General features: G+C 33.3%; 1 non-coding gene across 1 annotated transcript; it reads left to right on the forward strand.

Moving 5' to 3' along the window:
* The first annotated feature begins 19,382 nt into the window (after positions 1 to 19,382).
* LOC139887122 (small nucleolar RNA R71) lies at positions 19,383 to 19,489 on the forward strand. Its single transcript, XR_011772966.1, has one exon. It is a non-coding gene; the product is annotated as a small nucleolar RNA R71 (small nucleolar RNA).
* Positions 19,490 to 19,968: the final 479 nt, after the last annotated feature.

A 19,968-nucleotide genomic window follows, 5' to 3' on the forward strand; every position in this document is an offset into this window, starting at 1 on the left:
GTACCAAAGACGAAAGAAATTCTTCAGTGATATAAAACACTATTTCTGGGAAGATCCACATCTGTTTAAAAGTTGTCCCGATGGAATAATACGCCGATGTGTATTTGGAGATGAAGCTAGTAAAATATTAAACCATTGTCACACAGGACCAACAGGAGGGCATTATGGGCCTCAACTAACAGCAAGAAAAGTTTAGGAAGCTGGATTCTATTGGCCTACAATTTACAAAGACGCACACCTTCTTTGCAAATCCTGTGATGCATGTCAAAGGGCCGGAAAAATAAGTCAACGTGATGAAATGCCACAAAATGTCATCCAAGTATGTGAAGTATTTGACATTTGGGGTATTGACTTTATGGGTCCATTTCCAAAATCTAATAATAATCTATATATACTCGTAGCCATTGATTATGTATCTAAATGGGCGGAAGCACAAGCTATCCCAACTAACGATGCACGAGTTGTAGTCAACTTTTTAAAACGTCTTTTTGCAAGGTTTGGAACACCGAAAGCTTTAATAAGTGATCGGGGTACTCATTTCTGTAATAATCAACTTGAGAAAATTCTTAAAAGATATGGAGTAACTCATAAAATCTCCACCGCATATCATCCACAAACAAGTGGACAAGTTGAAAATACCAACCGAGCTTTAAAACGTATTCTAGAGAAAACCGTAGGATCAAATCCGAAGGAATGGTCCATTAAATTGGACGATGCACTCTGGGCTTTTAGAACAGCCTACAAAACTCCAATTGGAACCACACCTTTTAGACTTGTTTATGGAAAAGCATGTCATCTTCCAGTAGAAATTGAACACAAAGCATTTTGGGCTTTGAAAACATGTAATCTTGATTTACATGAAGCTGGACGTCTACGATTAAGTCAACTAAACGAATTAGAAGAATTAAGACATGAAGCATACGAAAATTCGTTAATCTATAAAGAAAGAACGAAGAAATGGCATGATAAAAGAATCAGAAGTTCAAAAGAATTTAAAGAAGGAGACAGAGTTCTTCTTTTCAATTCACGATTCAAGCTATTTCCTGGAAAATTGAAATCAAGATGGTCTGGACCATTCATAGTCAAAAGAGTTTTCCCATACGGAACGATAGAATTAATAAATTCAAATGGGATTGAATTTAAAGTTAATGGTCACAGAGTTAAACATTACATACATGGTCCGATGGAAGTCGACAACGAAGTTAATCACAATTTCGACACCACAGCTAACTAAGTGTGGGGAGAATCAAGTCTTTAAAGGATAATATGTATTTCTTTTAGAGTTAGATTGTCTGTTTTCGTGTAGTTCTCGAAAATGGAACCCGAATGGTCTTTCCCTAGCAGACCCTAAAGAACTAGTCTTCTCCCCCCATTCTGAATTTTTATTTTTTTAGGTTTTTACAAAATGAAGACTGCCTGTGAACTAAACCATGGTCTAATGCTACACGCTTTGATCACTAAAAGAAATAATGACATACTACCGAGTGAACTAGTATCAGTAATCAGAGAAAGAATGGACGGAGTTAGAAAAGAATCTAGATGCGAAGATAATAAGTTACAATTTGGTAAAGGAAAATCAAAATCCGCAGAGAAAAGAAGAGCACGACACCTAGAACGATGTCACAAATGCGGAAAATGGTCACATGGAGGTAAATGTTTAAATAATCAAACCTATTCAAATACCGAATTTGTTACTTTATGCAGAGACGGACCGTTCATATGTTTAGAAGAAAAGACACTGAATGCTCGAGGTTACGCCTATGTAGCCATGGAAAATCAATTAAACCGACTATCTTATGAATGGGATAGATCATATAACTAAGAAATCTATTTCACAGGTATGTCTGTACAGTTTTTATTTTTATTTTTATTTTTAACCTTTTGATAATAAACGCTAATTTGTTCGCTAAAAAGTATTAAATTGGTATTGAATAAAATTAGGTTTGGCGACCGAAATTATTGATATCATTCAAAAATTTATTACATCACTGCGAAATTTAACGTTTATTCTTAAGGTATAAATATCTTTAATCAATCAACCCAAAATATTTCAAAAATTCGTCATGAGTTAAATTAGGTCTTGGAACCGAAATTACTTTACCGAAAAGAGGGGCGCATATTTTTGATAATATTTGATTGATTAAAGTGGGATAAAAAGACAAAAAGATTTTTAAATTTATTTTTACCATATTTTTAAAAATTAATATTTAAATCTTAAATTAATATTGTAAACTTTGTAAAAACAATATATTTAAAATTGTAAATATTTGAAAAATTAATATAAGTTTGGTGTGAATTTATAATATGAATTTTTAAATTAAGATTGGTGTGAACTTTTAATTTTTAAAATATGAATTTTTAATTTTATGCATTTCAAATTTTAAGTTTGGTGTGAATTTTTAATATTAATTTTGAATTTTATATTTAAGTTGTGTGATTTTAAAAACAAAAATTTACTTTATCTCATTAAGTTAAGAATATGATTTTTAAAATTCGTCGTAAGTTGAAGACTAGGTCTTTGAACCGAAATTGCTTTACCCGATGGAGGGACGAGAACTTTTATTATCATTATTTTTAATCTTATTGAATTAGAGTATGCCAAAAACATTGAAAAAACCCAAAAATCTTAGCTTTTAAAACAATCGCTACAAAAAGACAAATTTTAAAATTTTGTCGAGGGACGGACTAGGACATCGATCCGAAACGACCTCGTCCTAAATAACAAGGGAAACAAAATTTTAAAATTAAGTACTTAATTGTTTCAAAAGTTAATGATTATAATAAAAAAAAAAAAAAAAAAAAAACTCCGCGAGTCGCGGAGTTTGAAGAGTATATCACCGCGAGTCGCGGAGGGACCAATTTACAGAAAAAAAATAAAGAGCTGGAACAGATCAGTCCCAACTCCACAACTCAAAAACACAGCTGCGAAATACTCCGAAAAACCACCCAAAAACACCCCAAAAATCACAATTTTTAACCGTTAATCATCAAATCTTTTGCTAAAATTATGTTGAGAAGGATGCTATCTAAGAATTACTCAAGAAAAACGGTAAATTTCTACACCTAAACACCATTTAATTCGAAATTTGATGTTCTTGAGCAATTTTTTTTCCCAATTTGATTTTGATGCTTTTTAGTGTAATTAGGCTTAAATTGTTTATGTATTATGCTTGTATAACCTAGATTGATGCTGTTTAACATGATTAGAAGCCTTAAACTTCAAATTTTGAATAATCTAGGGTTTGTGTTCTTGAGCAATTTGGGGCTTTTTGATATAAACAGGTTATGGCCGATTTTTGTCATGAATTGTTGCTAAATTGAGTAGTGTAACATGTCTAGGTAGTTAAATGATCCAAACTTTGAGCCTAAACATGATTTTGAGAATTAAAGTGGACTTTTTCAAGTCTAAAATTCATGAACTTGATTTTTGAAAGATAATGCCATTTGAGACTTGTTTAATTGCTAGTAATGATTATTTTGACATGTTATTTGAGTTGAATGCTTATAAACTTGGCGAACATTTTCGTATATGCTTATTTGAAAAAGTGTAGATTTGATAAAAATGTGAAAATGAGCTTAAGTTTGATATAAATTGATAATGTCATTGTAATTATTTTGATTGATGATTTTGCTGACACTAATGCATATTTGGATGCACAAAAATTGTGTTTGATGTGTTTTGCAGAATGAAAGGGGTGAATCTTCATCCCAAGCCCGCAATGCTCCTGCTGAGAATTTGGAACAACAGGAGGTGGATAACTACTACAAGCAGGATATACCTCATCCAGTCATGACCTTTTCCGATATGCACTTGGAAGAGTTGCACCCGAACCTGAGATTCGACAGACTTTGGATAGATTATCCAAAATATCAACGGGGTTTGCATACTCTTCATTCTAATGTTGTTGAGGTACCGAGGGTCATAGAATGGGGACCCTTAGAAGCTGTAGAATTGGCCGAGCCAATTAGGGAATTACTTGTACAGAGGTATGGTAACTCTTCTTTTACTGACTGGGTACGTTTATTCACCATGCGTAGACCTGTATATAAAGTATGGTGTGAAGAATTGTTATGTAGTATAGAGTTGAATGATCGGGTAGCTAGTTTAACCGATCGTTCTTTTATTAGATTTTTGTTAGGCGGTTTGATGCGCCACATGTCTTTACTGGACATGGCTCAGGCTTTACGTATATATACGCCTGAGGAGTTAGCGTCTGCCGATTGTAGAGGATTGATACTAAACGGTAGAAAGATAGATGAAAATTTTGATACACACGGTGTGTGGAGTCAAATGACAAGCCATCACCGTTTCAAAGGGGGAAATTACTCTTATTTGGATATAGATAGAGCCGAATTAAGAGTGATACATAGGTTTTTAGCTAATTCGATTACACAAAGAGGTAAGAACAAGGAAAAAGTAAATGAACAGGATTTGTTTTACCATATGTGTATTCGAGACCCACAAAGCGCTGTAAGTATACCATATTGTGTGGGTTATTATTTATCAGCTATGGTTCGGGGGATGCGACCGCATAGCATAATAGGAGGTGGTATTTTTATTACTTTGATTGGTGAATATCTCGGTGTGGATATAAGTCGGGGTGGATTATTAGTAGAAGAACCGGAACCCCGCGATACTATAGGTTTAAATGTATACCATGGTGCGAAAGTTTTGAAGAGGAGAAATAACGCCGCAGTACGATACCATGGTAGACATCCACAGGTGGAGAGAAACCAGCAGCAAGGTAATGTAGGAGGGGGGAATGAAATGCAAGAAATGCAAAGGTTTATAGCTTCTCAGGAATACGAAAATGCTAGACAGAGAGCATTTGAAGATTGGCAAGTTCATCAGAACCAAATCATAGCTCATTGCCAACATATAGGTAGAAACTATATTCCTACACCGAAACCCATCTTCCCTCCTTGGTCTATAGAGATGCAGCCACCATATCCTACGTATGACCCTGCCAAAGCATTCTATAGCACCTATGGTTATGCCTGGAACCCCTATTGGTACCAGTATCATCCCTAGTATACTTAGTTTTATTTATTTTGTAATTTGTAATTATTGATACGTTTAATACTTTTGTTAATATTGTAATCATTTTTATAATTATCTAACTTTTATTCTTAGATTTTAATAATTTTTGAATGTGGGGTAATATACCAAACTTCAAAAATATGTATATATGTTTGCAGTTTATCTTATGTACACAACAGGGTAAAACAACGCATTTTCAAAGACTGGCATTAAGTTCAGCAAAAGCAACTAATTTTGACGACAAGATGCAAAATATATGTGAAATAACAACAAGACGGATTGAACAAATGATGTGCACCATTTATCATTCAGCAAACAAACGCCAATATATTTGGAAACTTTGGTAAAATTTAATCATTTTCACACAAATCAACCTCAATAATTTAAATTGTTACTGATTTCTTGCAAATGAGGGCATTGCAAGATCTTAAGTGTGGGAAGGGGTTAAATTCTTTCGGATTTTAAAATTTTTTACTTTATACACTTGGTTACCATTAAAAATACTAGTAAAGCAGTAGTTGTATTAGAATCTAGTGCTCTCTGATAATAAAGAACAGCCCTAGTCTTATATACTGACTACCCAATTCTAGTAAAATTTTTCAAAATTTTCAATTAAATGAACTCAAAATCATGTTTATACATATTTATGAACGATAAAACTAGGTTTTAACACCGAAATTATTGTTACCTCGGAAAGAACATAAATTGAGAAACAAACTAAAATGTTAAAATTCATTTAAAATGGAATAGAGGACGATAAAAAGGAAAATAAAAGCCAAGTGTGGGAAAATTTACCAAGTTATCTTAAACATATGTCACATATATCTGTAACAAATAACTGAAAATACTTTTGCTTTGGACTAAACTAAACTGTTTTACCCGATAAAAGAAAAGAAGAGATGGATCTACATGATGAATCAATTCCATCATTAAAAGGAAGTAAAGTCTTCCGAAAAAGAAACGCGCTTCTTGATTTAGGTCATGAAGTTGTCGTCCAGACCAGCTGTAGGTTGACGAAAAATCTAGAAAAGTCATCACTAAAATCAGCAGGAAATCTACGGACCTCAGCATTAAACAGGGTCGCCAAGTGGTCAGATTTATCCTAACCATGAGAAGGATTTATCTCGTACAATGGGGGGGGCACCATGCAAATTAGCTGGATAAGACTAATGAATCAGATCCCCAGAAAGGATAATCTCCTTAAAGATTAAAAATCAGCTTTTAAGACTGATATTACTCAATCCTAGAGATTGACCTTAAAGATTGAGAATTACAAACTCATGGAATTCAATGATATCTAAACTCGAGCTTGAACGAGAAAATATTTTGATCAAAATTACAAACCGATTTGTTTTCTGAAAACCCTATTTTCAATGCGTTCATTACCATTGAACGTAAAATCCTAGAAATTCACCTGGAATTCATTAGGTCACCTGAACTAAATCGGGTGTCAACCGTAAGAACGGTGGTTGCATAGCTTGGTCAAAGACAGGACCTTGTGCCAGATCGAAAAATTATAAGGTGAGCTTTACTATTGCTCCTACCAAGGATAGTAATTGCGTCCGACACGTTATAGACCATAATTAAAAGCATGTCAGGGGACATTGCCTTAAGAGTTGCTTGTTCAACGCTTTCCTTTCAACCGGACGGTAGTTTACCGAAAGGTAATATACGGGACAAGTAAACTGGACGTGTTGCTTTCCAAATACAAGGTTAGCAAGTGGGTGACACAAAACCGCAAGTTTTGAGCTAAAATTTTCAAATCTGAAACCCACCAAACCCACAAAAATATTTTGCAAACACCGGTAAAGGGTTATCCCGGAAAACTTATCTAGGGTAAAAACTAGATTTTCAAAAGATCAAATGTTTTCATAAAGATCCAATTTCCTTAATGGATCTAAATTTTTATAGTCATGTGGGACTGTAAACCATATCGTTACTACCATTGTTTATACCGCCGTATAGAAATCATTGATGTACAAAGTGTGAAGAATAAAGAAGTGATTCTAGTATTTCAAGACGATATTGCTTGAGGACAAGCAACGCTCAAGTGTGGGAATATTTGATAATGCTAAAAACGAACATATATTTCATAGCATTATTTCTCAAGAAAGACAAGCTTTTAGTTGCAATTGTTCTATTTACAAGTGATATTCGTTTAAATAATAAAAGGTGAAGACAAAAGACAGATTCGACGAATTGAAGACGCAAACGACCAAAAAGCTCAAAAGAACAAAAGACAATCAAAGAGGTTCCAATTATTGATAAGAAACGTCTCGAAATTACAAGAGTACAAGATTCAAAACGCAAAGTACAAAATATAAAATTGTACGCAAGGACGTTCGAAAATCCGGAACCGGGACCAGAGTCAACTCTTAACGCTCGACGCAACGGACTAAAAATTACAAGTTAACTATATATATAAATATAATATAATATATAATTAATTATATTAATTATATATTAATTATATATATATTATAAACCGTCGGTAAACAAAGAGCCAAACTCCTCTGAGCTGTAAAAGTAACCTCCGCGACTCGCGGAGTTTGAAGGCAAAATTGGCCGCAAGTCGCGGAGCCCCAAAATGAAAAACTGCCTATAAAGCCAACCGAATTCTGATCGCAAATATCCATCTTTTCTTCTTCTTATCATACGTAAATTATATATATATATATTTATAATTTTAATTTTAATTTTAATTATAATTCTAATAATAAGGGTATGTTAGCGAATGTTGTAAGGGTGTAAGTCGAAATTCTGTCCGTGTAACGCTACGCTATTTTTAATCATTGTAAGTTATGTTCAACCTTTTTACATTAATGTCTCGTAGCTAAGTTATTATTATGCTTATTTAAAACGAAGTAATCATGATGTTGGGCTAATTACTAAAATTGGGTAATTGAGCTTTGTACCATAATTGGGGTTTGGACAAAAGAACGACACTTGTGGAAATTAGAATATGGGCTATTAATGGGCTTTATATTTGTTTAACTAAATGATAGTTTGTTAATGTTAATATAAAGATTTACAATTGGGCGTCCCTATAAATTACCATATACACTCAATCGGACACGATGGGCGGGGTATTTATATGTACGAATAATCGTTCATTTAACCGGACACGGGAATGGATTAATAGCCACTAGAATAATTAAAACAGGGGTGAAATTACATTCAAGGGTAATTGGTGTAATTGTTAACAAAGTAGTAAAACCTTGGTTTACACGCAGTCGATAACCTGGTGTATTCATTAAACAAAGTATTAAAACCTTGTTACAATTCGAATCCCCAATTAGTTGGAATATTTAACTTCGGGTATAAGAATAATTTGATGAGGACACTCGCACTTTATATTTATGACTGATGGACTGTTATGGACAAAAACCAGACGGACATATTAAATAATCCAGGACAAAGGACAATTAACCCATGGGCATAAAACTAAAATCAACACCTCAAACATCATGATTACGGAAGTTTAAATAAGCATAATTCTTTTATTTCATATTTAATTTCCTTTATTTTATATTTAATTGCACTTCTAATTATCGCACTTTTATTTATTGTTATTTAATCGCACTTTTAATTATCGTACTTTTTAATTATCGCAATTTTATTTTATCGCACTTTTATTATTCGCAATTTCATTATCGTTATTTATTTTACGCTTTAAATTAAGTCTTTTATTTATTTAATATTTTACATTAGGTTTTAACTGCGACTAAAGTTTTAAAATCGACAAACCGGTCATTAAACGGTAAAAAACCCCCCTTTATAATAATAATATTACTTATATATATATATTTGTATTTTTATAAAAGTAAACTAATATAGCGTTGAGCTTTGTTTAAAAAAAGATTCCCTGTGGAACGAACCGGACTTACTAAAAACTACACTACTGTACGATTAGGTACACTGCCTATAAGTGTTGTAGCAAGGTTTAAGTATATCCATTCTATAAATAAATAAATATCTTGTGTAAAATTGTAGCATATTTAATAGTTTTTCCTAGTAAAATATAAACTATTTCGTATACCTTAGCTTTGACATCAATGACAAATGCATAGTGGCGTGAACCAAAGAGCTGGTAGCGCCATAGCATGTGACGTATGGTGTGAACCAAAGAGCTGGTAGCACCATAGCGTGGGTATGGTTAACCATATTATGTGTGTGTTGTTTATTTAGCATTTTATATTGTGATGAATATGTGCTATTGGTTATGTTAGCTTGCGGTATTGGAGATTATTAGCCTTATACTTAGTGATGGTATGCTAATTAGATTGCTAGCGTGTATGTGGTAATTGTGTAAGTGTTTGCAAGTAAGTAGATTATATATGTATATGCATAATTATTGCATTCACTAAGCTTTAAACTTACCCCTCTCGTTGTTTACTTTTTACAGGGTTTGTGATTGTGAAGCTAGCTAGTTGTTAGACTAGACGAGTAGGAGCGCTTGGGCTCGATAGGGTAGCTTTTGGATAATTGGACGCAGATTTAGGATTTGGTAGTTCCCGGGATTATGCTCATGGTATCGGTTTGGGTTATCGGGCATTAACTCGTGTTTGTGTAATTGGATTATTATTACAAATGTTTTTGTAAGGTGTCATTTGGGTACCAAGGGTCATTGTATGTTGTTAAACGTAATGTCACGATATTATGTTTTTGGTTAAAACAGAGTTGAAAATATTGTGTATTAATGGGACCTAACTTATAAAAAAAAAATGAGCTTCGTTTTTGATAAATGGATCTGGGGTTGTTACACAAACCCTATGGATCCATATCTAATATTTGCGTTCACCAGTTCAAAAACTAATGATTAAACGTTACCGTGTTGTGACGCCCCGTACAAAACCATCGTGTACGGATCATCAACAACAGGATCATTACAAGGTCAAACACTATGGGGGTGTTTGGATTTGCGTTTTGAAAATTGATTATGCGTTTTAAATAATCAGAATCAGATAAACAGCTGTATCAAAACGTAATTTTGATGAATGGTGTTTGGATTTAATTATGCTGTTTGATATTGCAATAATTTGATAATCAGTGTTTTAGTGTTTTGGAAAATAAAATTATTTAATAGTTTAACATGTAAAATTACGAGAAAGGACAATATTTTCAAAAATAAAGTATATTAGTTTAATATGTAATAATAAATAATAATAATAATAATTCTTGTATGAATTATATGAGCAATAAAGTATTAGTAAATATATATTATATTCAGTATAGTATTAACATATACTTTTGTCGATGTGTGAAAAATGTAGCCACTAGATGATGTATAAAACATAAAGGTCGAGAGGATAGAGACAATACGAAGTACTGTATAATGTTTACATGTACATTAGGTGACCATGGCAATATGGCATGCTACTAATAGGGTATCCACATACAAGGTACGAATGTACATTTTTGCCCATTTTAAGGATATAAAAGTAATTTAAAGGGGTTTCATATTCATTTCATAATCGCGTTTCCCTCACAGTAGGCCCCTAGTTACTTTTTGATTTCCACGTTTTCAACCTCAAATAACGTGAATAATCAATTCTTATTATCTTTTTTCCAAACACTAAAAAATAAATTATTTACGATTACAAAACGTGATAATCAAAAAATCCAATTCCAAACGCATTCCCAAACACCCCCTATATGCTGTTTGAAAACCAGTTTTGCATTCATAAAAAGATAACGTTTACAAAAGATAATGTGACACAAAGGTCGTTACAAAGTCATTATTTGAAAATAACATAAATTACGAATGCAAAAGAAAAGTTCTATGATTGAGACATCTCTAAGTAATGCAGCGGAATTCTAGCACAGCAGGTCCTTAACAGCAAGTTTAAACACCAAGACAGCAAGTCTAAATAGCGGAAGTAACAAACCTCTAAACACCTGAGAAAACATGCTTAAAAACGTCAACAATAATGTTGGTGAGCTATAGTTTAAGCTGTAATAGTAATGTAAGGTAGGCCACGAGATTTCAGTGTTTCAAAACAGTATGAAAAGTATATGTTTAACCGTGGGCACTTGGTAACTAATTTAATGTTTATAACCCCCTAAAAGTACACTTGGCGAGTGCGTATGTTTACGAAGTATTAAACACCCGTTAAATGCTAGCGCGACTAGCCTGAGTGGGGATGTCAAACCCTATGGATCCATATCTAATATTCGCGTTCACCGGTTCAAAAACCAATGACTAAACGTTACTGAGCTAAGGGGAAAGTTTATGCCGTTGTATAACCCACATATATATAAAGTTTAAGTACTCGTGCCTAGTATGTAAAACGTAAAAAGCGCATGTATTCTCAGTCCCAAAATAATTAAAGTAAAAAGGGATGCTATAACTCACAGTGATAAGAGTGGTAAAGTCGATAATGAAAGTATGCAAGTAGTAAGTCGGTCCGAAAGGTCGTCAACCTAAGTCAAAGGTTACTAGGTCAGTATGTTATCCTCATAAGTTCTAATAGTGCATAAAATAAGTTTAAGTGTCATCATTCATCATTGTAAAATTAAGTAAGGTTAACAAGTATAGAGGTCGAAACAATAGGTTGAATTTGATCAGCTGCTACGGCCTCTACGTAAATTGAAAAGACGCGTAATCAATGGATATGGCTCCGTATGGGAGTCCTATAGTTTCTGACCAATTTCTAGACTCAAAATCGTCTTCGTTTGACCGTGGCGACGGTTTAAGTGCGAGTAGGTCCGAATTTTCAGCACAACATTACAAGGGTGTAGTGATTTTGAAAAGGCCATAAATCCCAAACCGTAACTCGGATTGAGACGAGTCTTAAACGGAAAGTCATCTACTCGAACCAAGATATCTGAAAATCAACTTTTACAGTAGCCCAGGAGCCTGATCAGATCCCGAAAAACAGTAAGCAAGGTGCTCTGGTGGGGTTCTTAATGCTTGAGGCTCATCACGGTTCTCATCCTTGATGCTTGTAGCTTCAAGTGTACAACTCGTTGATGGGTTAGCATCACCTTGACCAAGATTCTACCATCAACACACAATATGTTAAGACCAAGTAAGAACACAACTCATTTAAGATTCTTAGATGGATGATGAACCAAGGTTACATCATATCCTTAGTCTTAACACAATTACAAGTTACATTTACAACTAAAGCTACAAACTTTACTTCAATCAAGCAAGTATGAACATAATCTAAGTCAAATAAAGTGATGGAACCCTAAGCTATAGAGCTTGGATCCTTTTCACCCAAGTTATAAGGTCACAAAGCTAGAAAGCTTGAACCTTTAGTGTTCTTGAAGACCTTGAAGCATAAAGCTTAGATCTTTAAGTTATATGAAGACCATAAACACAAGTTTTGATCTTTATAACAAAATAATGAGATCATAAGTTAGGAAACTTAGATCCAACAAAATATATGAAGATTCAAGCTAGAAAGCTTGCATCTTGGTTGTTCTTGAAGATCTTGAAGCATAAACCTTGGATCTTTAAGTTACATGAAGATTACAAACACAAGTTTGAATCTTTATAAAAAAATAACAAGATTAAAGTTAAAAGATATAGATCTACAAAGTAAGTGATGATTCAAAGCTAGAAAGCTTGAATCTTCCATGTTCTTGAAGGATTCAAATCCAAGTTTGAATCTACAAGATGTAATCAAGATCAAAGCTAAAAAGCTAGACCCTTTAATGATGATGATGATGAATTCGAAAATGATAAGAGAAGAAGAAAAAGAAATTCAAAAACTTACAAGTTTTAGAGTGAGAAAGACTAGAGAGGAAATAAGAGAGTAAGTGTGTGTGAAATGTAAATGAGAGCAAGTGTAAAATGGATGGAATAAAGCTTGTATTTATAGGTGAATGAGGGTGAGGGTGGTGGTGATGGCTCTTGGAATGGGAGGGGGACAAGGGGGACACACTTTGGCTTTTTGGTTAATGGTTGTCTAAAGTTGGTGCTTATGTTAGGATCCCATGCAACATTAAGGATAATACTTGACAAAAATGCTAGCATGTTCCTGATGTTAAAGCGAAGGGGTACAAAATAGTAGTATTTTTGCTACGAAATACTATTAAATATGATACAATTTTACACAAGTTATTTATTTATTTATAGAGTGGATATACCTAAACCTTGCTACAACACTTATAGGCAGTGTACCTAATCGTACAGTAGTGTAGTTTTTAGTAAGTCCGGTTCATTCCACAGGGAGCTAGCCAAGTTTAACGCTATATTTTTAAAACTATAGTAGTATAAATATAAATATAAATATAAGTAGTATTATTATTATAAAAGGGAGTTTTTACCGTTTAATGACCGGTTTGTCGATTTTAAAACTTTAGTCGCAGTTAAAACCTAATGTAAAATATTAAATATATAAAAGACTTAATTTAAAGTGTAAAGTAAATGACAATAATGAAATTGCGATAAATAAAATGACGATAAATAAAATTGCGATAATTAAAAAGTACGATAATTAAAATGACAATAAATTAAAGTGCGATAATTAAAAGTGCAATTAAATATGAAATAAAGGAATTATGCTTATTTAAACTTCCGTAATCATGATGTTTGACGTGTTGATTTTAGTTTATTACCATGGGTTAATTGTCCTTTGTCTGGATTATTCAATATGTCCGTCTGGTTTTTGTCCATAACAGTCCATCAGTCATAAATATAAAGTGCGAGTGTCCTCGTCAAATTATCCTTATATCCGAAGTCAAATATTCCAACTAATTGGGGACTTAAACTATAATTACACCAATTTTCCTTGTATATAATTCACCCCTATTTTAATAAGTCCATTGACTATTAATCCATTCCCGTGTCTGGTTAAATGAACGATTATTAGTACTTATAAATATCCCGCCCATCGTGTCCGATCGAGTGTATGTGGTTATTTATAGGTACGTCCAATTGTAAATCTTTATATTAAATTAACGAACTATCATTCAATTAAACAAATATAAAGCCCATTAATAGCCCATAGTCTAATTTCCACAAGTGTCGTTCTTTTGTCCAAACCCCAATTATGGTACAAAGCCCAATTACCCAATTTTAATATTTAGCCCAACATCACGATTACTTCAATTTAAATAAGCATAATAATAACTTAGCTACGAGACATTAATTTAAAAAGGTTGAACATAACTTACAATGATTAATAATAGCGTAGTGTTACACGGACAGAATTTCGACTTACACACTTACAACATTCGCTAACATACCCTTATTATTATTAAATTAAAATTAAAATTAAAATATTATATATATATATATATATATATATATATATATATATATATATATATATATATATATATATATATATATATATATATATATATATATCAGAGAGATAGAGAGGATAGAAAAAGGAGTGTACATAATTCGCTGAAAAACGTTGCAATTTATAGATGTGGCCAGATTCTGATGCCCATGCGATCGCATGGATTTTGTGCCTTCTGGCCATGCGATCGCATGGACGCCTGGGACAGCTCACATATTTTTGTTTTCTTATTTGCCGACATTTTATTATATAATATAATATATATATATATATATATATAATTTTAAGAATTATTTATATATTATATTATATTCATGTGCATAGTTGACTTGTAATTTTAGCTCCGTTGCGTCGCGCGTTGAGAGTTGACTCTGGTCCCGATTCCGGATTTTCGAACGTCCTTGCGTACTATTTAATATCTTATACTTTGCGTTTCGCGTCTTGTACTCTTGTAATTTTGAGACGTTTCTCATCAATAATTTGAACCACTTTGATTGTACTTTGTACTTTTTAGCTTTTTGATCGTTTGCGTCTTCAATTCGTCGAATCTGTCTTTTGTCTTCACCTTTTATTATTTAAACGAATATCACTTGTAAATAGAGCAATTGCAACTAAAAGCTTGTCTTTCTTGAGGGATAATGCTATGAAATATATGTTCGTTTTTAGCATTATCAAATATTCCCATACTTGAGCGTTGCTTATCCTCAAGCAATATAGTCTTGAAATAAAAATACTAGAATCACTTGTTTATTCTTCACACTTTGTACATCTGTGATTGTTATACGGCGGTATGAACAATTATAATAACGATGTGGTTTACAGTCCCACATGACTATGAAAATTTAGATCCTTTAAGGAAATTGGATCTTTATGAAAACATTTGATCTTTTGAAAATTAAATCTAGCTTTTACCCTAGATAAGTTTTCCGGAATAACCCTTCACCGGTGTTTGCAAATTGTTTTTGTGGGTTTTGTGGGTTTCAGATTTGAAAATTTTAGCTCAAAACTTATGGTTTTGTGTCACCCACTTGCTAACCTTGTATTGGGAAAGCAACACGTCCAGTATACTTGATCCGTATATTACCTTTCGGTAAACTACCGTCCGGTTGTAAAGGAAAGCGTTGAACAAGCAACTGTTAAGACAATGTCCCGTGACATGCAGATAATTATGGTCAAAAACGTGTCAGATGCAGTTACTATCCTTTGTAGGAGCAATAGTAAAGATCACCTATAATTTTTTGGTCTGGCACAAGGTCCTGTCTTTGACCATGCTATGCAACCACCGTTCTTACGGTTGACACCCGATTTGGTTCAGGTGACCTAATGAATTCCAGGTGAATTCCTAGAATTTTACGTTCAATGGTAATGAATGCATTGAAAATAGGGTTTTCAGAAAACAAATCGGTTTGTAATTTGATCAAAATATTTTGTCGTTCAAGCTCGAGTTTAGATATCATTGAATTCCATGAGTTTGAATTCTCAATCTTTAAGGTCAATCTCAAGGATTGAGTAATATCAGTCTTAAAAGCTGATTTTTGATCTTTAAGGAGATTATCCTTTCTGGGAATCTGATTCATTAGTCTTATCAAGCTAATTTGCATGGCGCCCTCCCCATTTTATGAGACATATCCTCTCATGGTTAGGATAAGTCTGACCACTTGGAGACCCTGTTTGATGCTGAGGTCTGTGGATTTCCAGCTGATTTTCGAGAAAACTTTTCAAGGTTTTTCGTAGACTCTACAACTGGTCTGGACGACAACTTCCTGACCTAAATCAAGAAGCGCGTTTCTTTTTCGGAAGACTTTACTTCCTTTTAATGATGGAATTGATTCATCGTGTAGATCCATCTTTTCTTTCAAATATATTATAAGAAATTGGGTAAAACTGATAAAATTGTCCAAAACAAAAGTATCTTCAGTTATTTGTACACAAATATGTGATATATATTTTTTGAAGAACTTGGTAAATTCTTCCCACACTTAGCTTTTTATTTTATTTCTTTGCCTTTTTATTCTCCTTTATTCCATTTTAAATAAATTCTAACGTTTTGGGTTGTTTCTCCATTTATGTTCTCTCCGAGGTAACAATAATTTCAGCATTAACACCTAGTTTTATCGTTCATAAATATGTATAAACATGATTTTGAATTCATTTAGTTAAAAAAATTTCAAATTTTCACAAAATTTGGCAATTAAACTAAGTGTAAACCCGAGAGAATTTATAACCCTTCCCCACACTTGAGATCATGCAATGTCCTCATTTGCATGAAATCAGACTATAATTATAAATTCATGAGGGTGATTAGTGTAGAAAAGTGATTAAAAATATCGAGTATGCAAACATATTATTTTATATCACATTTGATATTTTGCGTCTTGTCGTCAAAATTAGTAGCTTTTGCTGAACTTAATGTCAGTCTTTGAAAGTGCGATGTTTTACCCTGTTTTGTACATAAGATAAACTACAAACATATATATACATACTTTTACATATATATATATATATATATATATATATATATATATATATATATATATATATATATATATATATATATATATATATATATATATATATATATATATATATATATTTATAAAAACCTTTATTTATTAAAACAATTTAAATGAATAATTTTTAAAATTTTGTTTCCTTTTACTTTAGGTAGTTTCGGTATGTTTACCTAGTCCGTCCCTAGACAAAATTTAAAATTTGTCATTTTTAAAGCGATTGTTTTAAAAGCAAAGTTTTTTGTGGTTTTTTAATTTTTTTGGTATACTTTAGATCAATAAAATTAAAAATAATGATAACAAAATTTTTCGCCCCGCCCTCGGGTAAAGCAATTTCGGTTCCATGACCTAGTCTTCAACTTACGATGAATTTTAGAAATAATTTTTTAAACTTAATGAAATAAAGTAAATTTTGTTTTTAAATTCACACAAAACTTAAATTTAAAAAGCATATTAATTTCATATAAAACCTACAAAATATTTGAAAAAAATCAGAATGGGGGGAGAAAACTAGTTCTTTAGTGTCTGCTAGCGGAAAAGACCAATCAAATTCTATTCTCGAAACTACACGAGAACAGAACAACTAAACCTAGACAGCATTATTTCTTAGAACATTTAAATCTCCCCACACTTAGGTAGCTGTGGTGTCGAAATTGTGGTTAACTTCATTGTCAATTTCTCTTGGACCATAATCAACTTGCATATCTGTGACTTTTGCTTTAAGCCATTGGTCGGATTCCTGTGTAATATCTACAAATTCAACTAGTGTTGCCTTTTTCTTTAGGCGATAGATTGGATACTAACCGGTTACATAATTTAAAGTTCCCCTTAGTTCTAGCATCGCGAATCCGTTTAATAAGTTTCTTCATTGAACTATTAATAACGGGGTCATTTAATTTCGTATCAACAGCGGGGTTCTTTGTTATTAGGTCATCATTAGGTGTTACTTCATTTTCCCCACACTTAGGCATTTTATTATTGCTAAACACTACCGTTGGAGTTGGTAAAACAACATGGTTCTTACATATCGTTTTTGTCGGTTCAATGGTTTTGGTTGGTGGAGATTTAGACTTTTGACTCACAAAGGTGATCGATTTTTTATTATTATTAAGTGTCATTCTACCCTCTCTTACATCAAATAACGCCCCGGTAGATGCTAAGAATGGTCGACCTAAAATTAGAGGAATGTTTGGGTCCTCTTCTATGTCAATGACAATAAATTCGACTAAAAAGGTTAAATTACCCACTTGAACGGGTAGGTAGTCAGCAATTCCAACTGGGTGCTTAATGGTTTGATCAAAAAGTCGAACACTCATCTCTGTTGGACTTAACTCACCTACTCCTAATCTCTTATATAATGAAAGAGGCGTAACACTCACACTCGCACCTAAATCTGCTAGTGCATCATACATGACACAATCACTAAGTAGACAAGGAACAATAAATTCACCCGGATCACCCAACCTGGGTGGAGGTTTTGGTGGAACTGTCTTCACCGGGTTTATCTTTACGGTTTTTGTTTCTTGTACTTTCTTATTCTTCTTCTTCTTTCCAAAGGTATCACAAACTTTATTACCTATTACTTGCTCATACTCAAATCCTTTTCTTAGAAACAGGATGGGTGGTCTGTATGGTGTCACCACTGGCTTTACATACTTGGGTGGTGGTGGTGTTGTAACTTCTTCATTGTTACTCACATCAAAAACCTTCCCATCTCCTGATGCTGGTTTTTCAGAATTTGTTGAAACCATATTAACATTCTCATTCCGAGGATTTACTTCAGTATTACACGGTAGCTTTCCTTGTTCCCTCTCACTCATCATGCTAGCAAGAGTACCTACGTGTTTTTCTAGATTTAAAATGGAAGCTTGTTGAGTTCTTAATGACTGATCAAACCTCTCATTTGTTTGGGTTTGAGATGTTATAAATTGTGTTTGAGATTCCATTAGCTTTGCCATCATTTCTTCCAGATTTGGCTTTTTCTCTTCGGTTTGTTGTGGTGGTTTATACAAGCCAGGTCTTTGTTGATTGAAAGTGTTGTTTTGAGTTGGCTGGTTATTCAGACCTTGTTGGTTATATGAGTTATTGTTTGGTCCATTTGGATTGTAAAGAATGTTTTGATTTCGATTAAAGTTCGGCCTTGGCGGTTGATAATTATTTTGATAATTATTTCCCGGCCTTTGGTTCATATAGGAAACATTCTCACGTTGTTCCATGGTTTGCTCAATGTGACAATCTTTTGTTAAGTGTGGTCCACCGCATTGCTCACAACTGATTAGTATTGCGTGAATATCTTTATTCATCTTTTCCATTCGTCTCTCGAAAGCATCTATTTTTGCGGAAACGGAATCAAAGTCATGGCTAGAATCGGCTCTAGCCGCTTTAGATGAACGAAAGATATCTTTTTCTTGGTTCCACTCATGTGAGTGGGATGCTGTGTTATCAATAATTTTGTAAGCTTCAGTTGCGGTTTTCTTCATAATGGAACCACCAGCCGCTATGTCGATGTCTTTTCGTGTAGCAACGTTGACACCTTGGTAGAATATTTGCACTATTTGATAAGTGTCTAAACCGTGCTGCGGACATCCTCTCAACAACTTTCCAAATCTTTTCCACGCTTCATATAATGTTTCATTTGGCTTTTGTGTGAACGTAACTATTTCTCCTTGAAGTATCATGGCTTTAGATGCCGGAAAGAATTGTTTAAGAAATTTTTCAACTAAGACATCCCATGTATCAATCGCCCCTTCAGGTAACGATTCTAACCAATCTTTGACTTTTCCCTTTAAAGTCCAGGGAAATAACATGAGATATATCTGTTCATCCTCCACTTCTCTTATTTTAAATAGAGTACAGATTCTATTAAAGGTATGAAGATGTTCATTTTGATCTTCCTTTGGCGCACCACTAAATTGGCATTGATTAGTTACCATGTGTAGGATTTGTCCTTTGATTTCATAATTTGGCGCATTAATATCTGGCTTAATACTGGCTTGTCCTTGGCCAGTGCGTGTGGCTCTCATTCGGTCTTCCATACTTAGAGGTTCAGTTACTTCCATAATTGAATTTGTTGAATACGAATCACTAGAGAATTCTGATTTAACGGTTTGTGGTTCAGGAGGAATGATTAGTGGTTCAGGATCTTGGAATTGTC

This window comes from Rutidosis leptorrhynchoides, chromosome 1, assembly GCF_046630445.1.
Source record: "Rutidosis leptorrhynchoides isolate AG116_Rl617_1_P2 chromosome 1, CSIRO_AGI_Rlap_v1, whole genome shotgun sequence".
Taxonomy (NCBI): Eukaryota; Viridiplantae; Streptophyta; class Magnoliopsida; order Asterales; family Asteraceae; genus Rutidosis; species Rutidosis leptorrhynchoides.